Below are 11,732 nucleotides of genomic sequence, written 5' to 3'. Positions count from 1 at the left end.
CCATCACCTCGCCCCCTCTTACCTCACCTCCCTTCTCTTCCTCTACAGCCCAGCCCGAACCGTCTGCTCCTCTGCAGCTAACCTCCTCACTGTGCCTCGTTCTTGCCTGTCCTGCCATCGACCCCTGGCCCACGTCCTCCCACTGGCCTGGAATGCCCTCCCCCCACGTATCTGCCAAACTAGCTCTCTTCCTCCCTTCAAAGCCCTACTGAGTGCTCACCTCCACCACAAGGCCTTCCCAGACTGAGCCCCACCTTTTCCTCTCCTCCTCCTCATTCCCTCCCTACCTCTGCCCTACCCCCTTCCCGTCCCCACAGTACTTGTATATATCTGTACATATTTGTTACTCTCGCTCTCTCATTCACCCCTCATATCCAAGCCGTCACCAAAACCTGCCGGTCTCAGCTCCGCAACATTGCTAAGATCCGCCCTTTCCTCTCCATCCAAACCGCTACCCTGCTCGTTCAAGCTCTCATCCTATCCCGTCTGGACTACTGCATCAGCCTCCTCTCTGATCTCCCATCCTCGTGTCTCTCCCCACTTCAATCCATACTTCATGCTGCTGCCCGGATTGTCTTTGTCCAGAAAGGCTCTGGGCATTTTCCTCCTCTCCTCAAAAATCTCCAGTGGCTACAAATCAACCTACGCATCAGGCAGAAACTCCTCACCCTCTGTTTCAAGGCTTTCCATCACCTCGCCCCCTCCTACCTCACCTCCCTTCTCTCCTTCTACAGCCCAGCCCGCACCCTCTGCTCCTCTGCCGCTAAGCTCCTCACCGTGCCTCGTTCTCACCTGTCCCGCCGTCGACCCCCGGCCCACGTCATCCCCCTGGCCTGGAATGCCCTCCCTCCCCACATCCTCCAAGCTAGCTCCCTTCCTCCCTTCAGGGCCCTACTTTGAGCTCACCTCCTCTAGGAGGCCTTCCCAGAGTGAGCCGTCTCCTTCCTCTCCCACTCATCCCCCTCTCCATTCCCACCGTCTTACCTCCTTCCCTTCCCCACAGCACCTGTATATATGTATATATGTTTGTACATATTCATTACTCTATTCATTTTACTTGTACATATCTATTCTATTTATTTTATTTTGTTAATATGTTTGGTTTTGTTCTCTGTCTCCCCTTTCTAGACTGTGAGCCCACTGTTGGGTAGGGACTTTCTCTATATGTTGCCAACTTGTACTTCCTAAGCGCTTAGTTCAGTGCTCTGCACACAGTAAGTACTCAATAAATGCGATTGATTGATTGATTGATTGATTTGTACATATTTACTACTCTTTATTTTACTAATGATGTGTATATAGCTATAATTCTATTTATTCTGATGATATTGACACCTGTCTACGTGTTTTGTTTTGTTGTCTGTCTCCCCTTTCTAGACTGTGAGCCCATTGCTGGGTAGGGACTGTCTCTACATGTTGCCGATTTGTACTTCCCAAGCACTTAGTACAGTGCTCTGCACACAGTAAACGCTCAATAAATACGAATGATTGAATGAATGAATAAATAAAATTGAATGATAATATCAGGATGCCATTATGACACAAATCAGAAAGGTGTTTGCGGAAATGAGCAATTAATCAATGGTATTTATTGAGCACTTACTGGGTGCAGAGCACTGAACTATGTGCTTGGGAGAGTGAAATAGAAGAGAATTGGGGGAGTATAGTAGAACAGAGTTGGTAGACAATATGAAAATATCTTTGTAAAGTGTGTGTGTGTGTGTGTGTGTGTTTGTGTGTGTGTGAAAGAGAGAAAGGATAGGTGCGTGGGGTATTAGGACCCCAGACCCTTTTTCATTCCTCTAAAGCCATTGTCTTCCCATCTTGGGTCTCCGTGAAAGTGAAAATGCAGATGTAGAAGCCAAAACGTAGGGAGCCTCTTAGTTGAAAATAAAAATGGAGATTTTCAGATTCTTTAGCTCCCTCTCCGTGCCTTTATGGAAAATCCACAGATAATCCATGAAAGTGGGAAACACCACCAAGGTGAGAGAATTCCTCTTGTTGGGATTCTCGGAGGTCCGGGAGCTGCAGCTGGTCCATGTTGCGCTGTTCCTCCTGGTCTACCTGGCGGCCTTGACGGGGAATCTCCTCATTGTCACTGTCACCGCCCTCGACCGGTGCTTCCACACCCCTATGTACTTCTTCCTCAGGAACCTATCCATCCTCGACCTCTGCCTCATCTCCGGCAGCGTCCCAAAATCCATCCACAACTCTCTGACAGACCACAGAGAAATCTCTTTCCCGGATTGCATCTCTCAAGTCTTTTTAGTTGTCACCCCGGGGTGTGTTGAAGTGGCCCTGCTCACGGAGATGTCCTACGACCGTTACGCTGCCATCTGCCTCCCCCTGCGCTACGAGGTCATCATGGACCGAGGTGCCTGTGGGAAGATGGCTGCTGCTTCATAGCTCAGCGGGGGCCTGTTCAGGGTGATGTACACAGCCGGGACATTAACACTGATCTTCTGTGGCTCTAACTTGATCCAGCAATTTTTCTGCGACATCCCTTCCTTACTGAAGATCTCCTGTTCCGAAACGCATGTTGTCATCGATGTCACCGTGGCCACTGCATTTAGCTTGGCTTTCATATCCTACATTTTCATCATCATCTCGTACGTGCACATCTTCCTGGCCGTGCTGAGGATGCCGGCCAAAGCCTTCTCCACCTGCATGCCTCACCTCATCGTTGTCACCATCTTCCTCTCGACTGGAGCCATTGCCTACCTCAAACCCGTGTCAGACTCCCCCTCGACCCTGGACCTGCTTGTGTCCGTATTATACACTGTGGTGCCACCCGGCCTTAACCCCCTCATCTACAGCCTGAGGAACCGAGACATGAAGGCGGCCCTAGGGAGGGTCCTGCGGGGGCACCCATTCCTCCAGAATAAAGATCCCCTCTTTTTGACCTGACATTTGCCCTCAGAATGTTTCCAAATCCCCTGGTTATGAACTGCAGTGTATTAATTGTTGTTGTTTCTCCTTCCCTGGTGATCAATCAATGTTATTTATTGAGTGCTTACCCTGTGCAGCGACCTGTACTAAGCAGTACTAAGGAGAGTCCAACACAACAGAATTGGCAGACGTTCCTCTCCCACCAGGAGCGTACAGTCTTGACCACTCTTCGCTACCCTATCTCCCTTCCTTTGACTTTCCAGATTCCAAATCCTTCCCTGGCTAAATTGCTAATTATCCAGAATCATATGACATTCCATTTACAGCAGATCCATCTCATGTCCACTACAGATCACTCTCCCCAAATTCACAACCTTATTGAAGGGAAATCTCCTCCAAGAGGTCTTTCATTCATTCATTCATTCATTCATTCAATCGTATTTATTGAGCTCTTACTGTGTGCAAAGCACTGTACTAAGCGCTTGGGAAGTACAAGTTGGCAACATATAGACAGTCCCTACCCAACAGCGGGCTCACAGTCTAGAAGGGGGAGACAGACAACAAAACAAAACATGCTAACAAAATGAAATGTGCGGAGGGAGGGCATTCCAGGCCAGGGGGAGGACATGAGACTTCCTGACTCCCAGTTCTGTGTCATCTGCTCTTCATTTTTCATCTTTGCTTTACTTGTAACCTGTTTCAACTGCTCAAATATCTATTAGCAGCAATAAAGCAAGAATGTTTTCAATCCTGAAAATGAAGCAATCTGCATCTGCTGAAAGACCAGTCAATGGATAGCCTGGGACTTGGATAACCTTCTCAGTTCATGTGGCATCTTCATAATTGTGTTGAAGCAGCACAGGAAAATCTTCCCTTTCTCCATTGCCATCAGGGCTGATGTACACCCTGATGGTGTACATCACGGTGTACATGATGGTCAGGGCTTTCCTGACCAAGCCCACATTTCCTCTTTTCCCACTACCGTCCACATCACCCTTGCACTTGGATTTGCTCCCTTTATTTACCCCTCCCTCAGCCCCACAGCATTTATGTCCATATCCATAATTTATTTATTTAAATTCATTTCTGTCTCCCCAGTAGTCTGTAAACTCACTGTGGGCAGGGAATGTGTCTACCGACTCTATTATATTGTACTGTCCCAAGCGCTGTGTACAGCGTTCTGCCCATGGTAAGCACTCAATAAATACCACTGATTAATTGATTGGCTAATATGGTCCCAGATGACTTTCCATGCAATATTTTAGCATTACGTGGCTGGCCTCCTTCTCTCTAGAATCCAGCTGCTCTCCCAGAAATGATTCCCAATGCTTGGAAATATTATGATGTAGTTTTTGGGGTTGTTGGGGTATGTGGATTTCTCTGCCTCCACCCACCCTATTGATTCACCTTCCATTCTGGGTTTCCTGGACCCTAAGGTCATTATCCCCAAGGACTTGGATACTTACTCCACCTCACCCCATAGCACTTATGTCTAAATCCTTACACACGGTTGCTTCCTGTCTGTAATTCACTTGAATGTCTGCATCCCCCACAAGATTGCAAGCCCCTTGAGATAGGGATCCTGTTTAACAAACCTAGTGTATTCTCCAAGGGCTTAGAACAGTGCTCTGGTAGTGCTCACCAAATGGAGAAGCAGAATAGCCTAGCAGAAAGACCCCGAGCCCGGGAGTCAGAGAATCTGGGTCATAATCTCCTCTCCACTACATGTCTGCTCTGTGATCTTGGTCAAGTCACTTCTCCGTGGTTCAGTTTCCTCATCTGTAAAATGGGGGTGAAGACTGTGAACCCCATGTGAGATGGAGGCTGTGTCCAACCTGAGTAGCTTTTATCTACCCCCAGTGCTTATACAATGCTTGGCACATAGTAAATGCTTAACAAATGCCACAATTACCATTATTATTAATATCTTCAATGAACAAGAGAAAAAAGGAAATAAAAACAGAAAGAGGAAAGTGTTGGGTAAGGGGGGATTCCAGATCATAAAGAGGGAATCATAAAGAGGCCCTTGGTTACAAAAATGATTCCAGATGACAGAAAAGTAGCTTCTGAGAAGACATCTTAGACGCTATGAGGGGATGGTACTGGTAAAAAGAAATCATACCAGCCTCCTTCACTTGATGCCATCCATCATCAATCATCACCATCAATGGTGTTTATTAAGCGCTTAGTGTAGGGAACTGGACTAAGTGCTCGGGAGAATACAGTGTAACAGCGAAGCAGCATGGCATAGTGGATAGAGCATGGGTCTGGGGTCATGGATTCTAATCCTGGCTCTGCCACCTGTCTGCTATGTAATCTTCGGCAAGTCACTTCAATTCTCTATGCCTCAGTTTCCTTCCATGTAAAATGGGGATCGAGACTGTGAGTCCCACTAGGACAGGGACTGGCTCCAACCTAATTTGCTTGTAGCCACCCCAGCATGTAGTACAGTTCTTGCACACAGTAACTGCTTAACAAATACTATTATTATTATTATTGTCATTGTTATTATTATTATTATTATTATTATTATTTTCATTGCCGTATAACAGAGTTGGTAGACACCTTTCTTATCCACAAGAAGCGAAAAGGCTAGAGAGGGAGACAGGCATAAATAAATAATTTATGATATACAATTCTTAATTCATAAATATGGAGTGCTGTGGGGTTGAGAGTAGCTTGATTATCCTCATGGTAAAGCCAGGATGATTCATTCATTCAATCATATTTGACAGCGCAGTAGATTCTGGGGGCTTTCAGTCATGAGGTCCCTCAGAACAAAAGAGGAATCCTGCTGTCTCCAAAGGGAACAGAGATGCCACGTGCGAAGGATTATAAACTGCCGCTCAAGAGGAGCACAGAATGTGAAAGACACCATCTTTCGGGAACTCCTCAACAAGAGAGTGATGTCTCCTCCTAGGTGCAAGCAGGGGCCAATCAATGGTATTTATTGAGCGCTTACTGTGTGCGGGGCACTGGACTAAGCGCTCAAGATAGTATAGTGTAACAGAGTTGGGAGATACATTCCCTTGCCACAATAAGCATACAGTCCACAGGGGAAGACAGAGTCTAATTTAACCATCAGTGGTATTTACTGAACGCTTCCAGTATGCAGAGCTCTGTACTAAGTACTCGGGAGAGTGCAATATAACAGAATTGGGAGACAGGTTCCCTGACCACTACGAGCTTGATGTCTAGAGACAGAGGGACTGAACAGCAAAAAGGGGAAGTTTTAAGTCTGGGAGAAATGTTATGAAAAATTGCCTGTTTCCATCCATTGGTAAGTGCCAACGTGCATCAGGAAATCCATTTCAGTGACCTTCAGCCGTTTCATTGTTCATGTGAGTTCCTGTCTGCTCCTTGTCTTCCTTTAGCTTGATAAGTGCTTACTATATTCCAAGCATAGGGCTAGGCTCTGGGGTAGATACAAGATTGAACAGAGTCCATGTCCCACAAGGGGATCACAGTCTAAATTGGAGGGAGAACAGGTATTTCTTAGAAGAACTGTAAGCACTTAGTGAGTGTCTTGTAATAATCATAAAAATAATAATAATTATGGTATTGGTTATGAGCTTACTATATTCCAGGCACTGTACTAAGCGCTGGAACTGTTCTAAGCGATGGAGTTCATAGAAGATTGGACATAGCCCGTATCCCACATGGGAATGGAGAACTGTTCCTTTCCTTTATTGATACTTGTTAAGCACTTAGTACATGCCTAGTATATTTCTAAGTGTTGGGGAAGATACAAGATGATACTAATAATAATCATAGTATTTGGTAGGTGCTTACTGTATCCCAATCACTGTTCTAAGCACTGGAGTAGATACAAGGTAATCAGGTTTCCCCACGTGGGGCTCACAGTCTTAACCCCCATTTTTCAGGTGATGTAACTGAGGCACAGAGAAATTAATTGGATTGCCCAAGTTCACACAGCAGACACGTGGCGGAGGCCGATTTAGAACCCACATCTTCTGACTCCCAAGCCCGTGCTCTTTCCACTAAGCCATGCTGCTTCTCTGATAATCAGATTGGACCTAGACCCTCTCCCACATGGAGCTCGCAGTTTACGTAGTATGGAGGAAAGGTCATTAATCACTATTTGCAAATGAAGGAACTGAGGCCAGAGAAGTTATGTGACTGTCCCAAGGTCTCACAGCAGGCTACATTGCAAGCTAGTGGCAGAGATATAATTAAAACTTTGTCTCGATCTAGGTATCTCCTTGAATTTTGTTTGATCTTTGTTTGATCTTGATAGTCCCCCTATCTTTGTTTCTCTGCATCTGCTTGTCTTTAAGTCACCCTGCCACTTCGTTTTTACCTTTGTGTTTATTTGGGAGAGGAGAGTGGTGGTCTGTCAGATATGACAGGAGAGGACATTCCAGGACAGATAGGCTTAGAGTGACTAGGTAAAAGTATCTCAATCTTCACAAACATTTAAGAACAGGGAACGTTACCCAGGGAATAAATCAGTTTGAGTGCTTATCTTCATTGCAGGCCAGAGGCAGAAAAACAGGAATTTGAGAGGTCCTACGCAACCTAACAATTTCACTTTTCCTATGTTTTTTCTTAGAGTGATACTCATTTGTTTTCTCGGTACCCTCAAACAATCTTCAGCCCACGTGGCAAATCACACATTTGTGATGGAATTCCTCCTGCTGGGTTTCTCAGAGGTCCGAGAGCTGCAGCTGCTCCACGCCACACTGTTACTCCTGGTATACCTGGCAGCCCTGAAGGAGAATCTCCTCATCATCGCCATCATCGCCCTCGATCGGCGCCTCCACACCCCCATGTACCTCTTCCTCAGGAACCTGTCCATCCTCGGCCTCTGCTACATCTCCGTCACCATCCCGAAGTCCACCCACAACTCCCTGATCAACAACAGATCCATCTATTTCAGAAGCTCTATGTCCCAGGTCTTTTTGGTGATTCTGTTTAATGCTTCAAAGCTGTTCATCCTCAAGGCGATGTCCTACGATTGCTACACTGCCGTCTGCCACCCCCTGTGCTATGGACCGACGGGCCTATGGAAAGATGACCGTCATCTCCTGGCTCAATGGGGAGCTTTCTGGATGATGAACTCAGCGGGGACGTTCATATTAAGCTTCTATGAGTCCAACGTGATCCAGCAGTTCTTCTACAACGTACCCTCCTTACTAAAGATCTCCTGTTCAGAAATGCACATTGTTGTTGACGTCACTGTGTCTATGGGTATAGGCCTTCCCAGACTGAGTCCCCTTTTTCCTCTCCTTCTCCCCATCTCTCCCGTCCTACCTCCTTCCCCTCCCCACAGCACCTGTATATATGTTTGTACAGATTTATTACTCTATTTTACTTGTACTTATTTACTATTCTATTTATTTTGTTAATGCTGTGCATCTAGCTTTATTTCTATTTATTCTGATGACTTGACACCTGTCCAAATGTTTTGTTTTATTGTCTGTCTCCCCGTTCTAGACTGTGAGCCCGTTGTTGGGTAGGGACCAGCTCTATATGTTGTCAACTTGTACTTCCCAAGCGCTTATTATAGCGTTCTGCACATAGTAAGCGCTCAATAAATATGATTGAATGAATGAATGAAAGTATCATGTCTCCCAAGTCCTTTGCGTTGTACTCTCTTAAGTGCTTAGTAGAGTTGTCTGCAAGAAGTAAGTGCTCAATAAAAATCTATTGTTTAATTGATTGATTGCCGTCCCAATCCCCAACATGGGGACAGGAAGCCACAAAGCTAAAAGTTCAGTCCATGACTGAACTCCTACAACTTCCCAACAAAACCCTATCGTCTTCCTGACTTTCCCATCACTGTAGATGGCACTACCATACTTCTCTGATCTCCCATCCTCGTGTCTCTCTCCACTTCAATCCATACTTCATGCTGCTGCCCGGATTATCTTTGTCCAGAAACGCTCTGAGCATATTACTCCCCTCCTCAAAAATCTCCAGTGGCTACCAATCAATATGCGCATCAGGCAGAAACTCCTCACCCTGGGCTTCAAGGCTCTCCATCACCTCGCCCCCTCCTACCTCACCTCCCATCTCTCCTTCTACTGCCCAGCCCGCACCCTCCGCTCCTCTGCCGCTAATCTCCTCACTGTACCTCGTTCTCACCTGTCCCGCCGTCGACCCCCGGCCCACGTCATCCCCCGGGCCTGGAATGCCCTCCCTCTGCCCCTCCACCAAGCTAGCTCTCTTCCTCCCTTCAAGGCCCTGCTGTGAGCTCACCTCCTCCAGGAGGCCTTCCCAGACTGAGCCCCTTCCTTCCTCTCCCCCTCGCCCCCCTCTCCATCCCCCCATCTTACCTCCTTCCCTTCCCCACAGCACCTGTATATATGTATATATGGTTGTACATATTTATTACTCTATTTATTTATTTATTTATTTATTTTACTTGTACATTTCTATCCTATTTATTTTATTTTGTTGGTATGTTTGGTTCTGTTCTCTGTCTCCCCCTTTTAGACTGTGAGCCCACTGTTGGGTAGGGACTGTCTCTATGTGTTGCCAATTTGTACTTCCCAAGCGCTTAGTACAGTGCTCTGCACATAGTAAGCTCTCAATAAATACGATTGATTGATTGATTCTCATCTTGCAAGCCCGCAACCTTGTTGTCATCCTCGACTCTGTTCTCTCATTCACCCCGCACATCCAATCCGTCAGCAAAACCTGCCGGTCTCACCTCCGCAACATCGCCAAGATCCTCCCTTTCCTCTCCATCCAAACTGCTACCCTGCTGGTTCAATCTCTCATCCTATTCCGACTGGATTACTGCATCAGCCTCCTCTCTGATCTCCCATCCTCCTGTCTCTCCCCACTTCAGTCTATACTTCACGCTGCTGCCCGGATCATCTTTGTGCAGAAACGCTCTGGGCATGTTACTCCCTCCTCCAAAATCTCCAGTGGCTTCCTGTCAACATATGCATCAAGCAAAAACTCCTCACTCTAGGCTTCAAGGCTTTCCATCACCTCGCCCCCTCTTACCTCACCTCCCTTCTCACCTTCTATAGCCCAGCCGGCACCTTCCACTCCTCTGCCACTAACCTCCTCACTGTACCTCCTTCTCACCTGTCCAGCCGTCGATCCCCGGCCCACATCCTCCCCCTGGCCTGGAATGCCCCCCCACATACACATCCACCAAGTTAGCTCTCTTCCTCCCTTTAAAGCCCTACTGAGAGCTCACCTCCTCCAAGAGGCCTTTCCAGCCCGAGCCCCCTTTTTCCTCTTCTCCTCCCCATTCCCCTGCCCTACCCTTCTCCTTCCCCTCCCCAAAACATCTGTATATATGTTTTTACAGATCTATTACTCTATTCATTTTACTTGTACATAATTACTCTTCTATTTATGTTGTTAATGATGTGCATTTAGCTTCAATTCTATTTGTTCTGACGACTTGACACCTGTCCACATGTTTTGTTTTGTTGTCTGTCTCCCCCTTCTAGACTGTGACCCCGTTGCTGGGTAGGGACTGCCTCTATATGTTGCCAACTTGTACTTCTCAAGAGCTTAGTACAGTGCTATGCACTTAGTAAGTGCTCAATAAATACGATTGAATGAATGAATGAATGAACAAGAGGGAATAATGGGAGAGACAAAGAAGGGGGAGAAGGACGATGGGCAGGGAGAAATTGGGCAGAACCTGGAAACCAAGGCTTGAGTGGTCAGAGGATGTTGAGAGGCTGCTGTGGGGCTGGTGGTGGTCCCACAAAGACAGGGCAGCCAGGACCAAAGTGTAGAGGAGAAGGATTACCCAGAAATCATTGCTACATAAAAAAGAAGTTAAGTGACTTGCCCAAGGTCATACAGCAGACAAGTGGCAGAGCCAGGATTAGAACCCTGGTCTTCTGACTCCCAGGCCTGTGATCTTCCCACAAGACCACAATGCTTCTTTTTTGCCTCTCTCTCTCTGTCTCTCTACCTCTATCTCCCTTTCTTCCCCCTCTCCCATTTTGTTTGTTTTCTTTCCTTTGTGTCTCTCTTCCTATTTCTCCCTCTCCTATTTTACCTCCCTTTCTATCCCTCCACCTGTCTCTATATTCACCTATCTGATGACCATCAACATATTGTATTGTTTCTGCCTTTGGTTCTGTCTCAAACTTCACTCTTCTTCTCTATTTCTCTGTCTTAAAGCCTCTAACCTTCTCAATTTCTCTGGGTTTCTATAGCTTTCAATTTATATTTCTGTGACTTCCTTTTCTTGTATCGGATCTTTTGTTTCTATTTCTCCACGGGTCCTTAGTCGTAGTAGCAATAGAGTAGTGATAGTAGCAGCAACAGCAGTAGTAGTAGTAGTAACACTCATAGTAGTAATAGTGCTAGTAGTTATATTAACATCTGTCTTCCTTCCAGAATGTAAGCTGATTATGGGCAGGGACATATCTACTAATTTAATTGTAGTGTACTCTACCAAGCACAAAGAACAGTGTTCTGTACATAATAAGCTCTCAGTAAATACCACTGATTGATTGAATGATGATAGTAGTAGTAATAATAACAATTTTGGTATCTGTAAAGTGCTTACTATGTGCCAAGCACTGTTCTAAGCACTGGGGTGGATACAGGGTAAACACATTGTCCCATTTGGAGCTCGAAGGTTTAATCCCCATTTTACAGATGAGGTAACTGAGGCACAGAGAATTTAAGTGGCTTGCCCAAGGTCACACAGCAGACAAGTGGTGGAGGCAGAATTAGAATCCATGTCCTCTGATTTCCAAGCCCGTGCATTTTCCACTCTTCTACAAAGCCAAACTGCTTCTCACCACTACTTCTCATTATATTACTACTGTAGAGTAATAGTGATAGTAGTAATATAGTACTCATTATGGGCAGGAATCGTATCTGCTAATTCT

The 11,732-nt window shown here is 46.1% G+C and overlaps 1 pseudogene; it reads left to right on the top strand.

The window, feature by feature from the left end:
• The first annotated feature begins 1,959 nt into the window (after window positions 1-1,959).
• LOC119921808 lies at window positions 1,960-2,907 on the top strand (annotated as a pseudogene).
• The last annotated feature ends 8,825 nt before the right edge of the window (window positions 2,908-11,732 follow it).

Source organism: Tachyglossus aculeatus, unplaced genomic scaffold, assembly GCF_015852505.1.
Source record: "Tachyglossus aculeatus isolate mTacAcu1 unplaced genomic scaffold, mTacAcu1.pri SUPER_30, whole genome shotgun sequence".
Taxonomy (NCBI): domain Eukaryota; kingdom Metazoa; phylum Chordata; class Mammalia; order Monotremata; family Tachyglossidae; genus Tachyglossus; species Tachyglossus aculeatus.
Note: the sequence above shows the minus strand (reverse complement) of the source record. Positions and strands in the feature narration are given on the sequence as shown.